Raw genomic sequence first — 1,627 nt, forward strand, 5'->3', positions numbered from 1 at the left:
AACTACTCATCATTTCTCGTAAACCTAAATTCATACCCAGATTTCATTAGTTTGCCTTCACAAAACTGATCAATGTTTCATCACAAATGTTCGAATAAGTTCTACGAGTTCTTGGATGAAATGTGTAACCGGCAGTGATGGTAGATTTTTTTCTTCACAGCAAGTAATTAGAAAACGCCAGTCTGCATGTGTTTAGTTTTGGGGCATTGATGATCTAGTTGATTATCCTACAACAAGTTGTGTCTAACTTGACCACATTCATAATTCGTGATTTCTCAGACTCCTGTGGCCCTGTTGGCTCTCAGGGCCTTATTGATTGTGTTCGCTGCAGTATAACCACAATTTATTTGAAAGCTTTGTTTTGAAGAAAACAATATAAGTGGATCGGAAAGGGACTTAGTGCTAGCTTAATGCAATCATTCCAAGGTAGGTAGGAACGGACAACAGTAACGCCATGTCATTGATTAGTAATCATATTTTGAACAGTCTCTAACCTGCAGCAGTGGGGATCGCGCGGTCCACATCCTGTAAGGCGGGCCGAACCGATAGCACCAAAACGTTTCGTAATCATACGTTTCGTTTCATACCACTCAGCCAGGTAGAAGGTTCACCGAATCTCTGCTTGCACCATTATAAAGTGAACCCAAAACACATCGAAAATGTGGCGTGAAGTAGGATGCATCCCGCAGCGTGAATTCTTTACTAATCTGTCTTTCTTATTTTGCTAATGAAATAAGGCGATGTCCATCGAGTGCACCAAGCACACGATATACATGCCACGCATCCGTCGTAAATGGCGGTGGCCTGGTGGATAGGTACAATTCAGCAAACGACCTATCACAAAGAAAACCCCACAATCACTAGAACTTGAGAAGGCAGTACATAGGCACTCAAGATTCTAGTTATATCACACAGTAAATTATTTGAATGCCTTAAGTGAATTAGCGAAATAAAGGGCACCATTAGGATGTGCGGTCGAATTTCCTGTAAAACTTTTTATCAAACCGACGAATACGTCTGCTGATCCGCCAATCTGTGGTATCTGCTGCTAACCCGCTCCAATGCCTAGTGCCGGGAAAATGACTCAGTAGGGAACACAAGCGAGTGAGTGCGTACGAATACGAGAGCAAAAGTTACAACGGCTCCACGTTATTTAAAGGAGGCTTTCTGATATTGATCCAGGCTGTCTGATAGGCGTTAGTGAGCACCCATCAACATCGATCGTGCCTCTATAAAATGTCTGAACGCTGATCACATTCGGTCGTGCTTCTGTGGAGTGCAAGAACACTCATCGGCTTTTGCTGAATTGATGGAATGACTGACTGACCTGGATACTTGTCGGATTTCCAGTTGATATTTGGATGGAGCAGTAGGTTCCGGGCGTTCTGAGGTTAATTTCAGGAATCTGACCTTCCTGATACTGCATATACTCGGTAGTTAGCTTGCATGCACTTTTGGGCACTGGCTTCTTAATATTTTCAAACTCGAAAGGTTTTCCTTTGGGAACGAAAATGAACAGCTCTCAATTTGTCGGGTCAATGTTGTTGAACCGTCCAACCTAATTTGCACCTGCAAGAAAAGTCGTCAAAACTGTTTGGTTGTTGGTCTGTTCGCCGAGCTTGGCAGT

Source organism: Opisthorchis viverrini, assembly GCF_000715545.1.
Source record: "Opisthorchis viverrini unplaced genomic scaffold opera_v5_414, whole genome shotgun sequence".
Taxonomy (NCBI): domain Eukaryota; kingdom Metazoa; phylum Platyhelminthes; class Trematoda; order Opisthorchiida; family Opisthorchiidae; genus Opisthorchis; species Opisthorchis viverrini.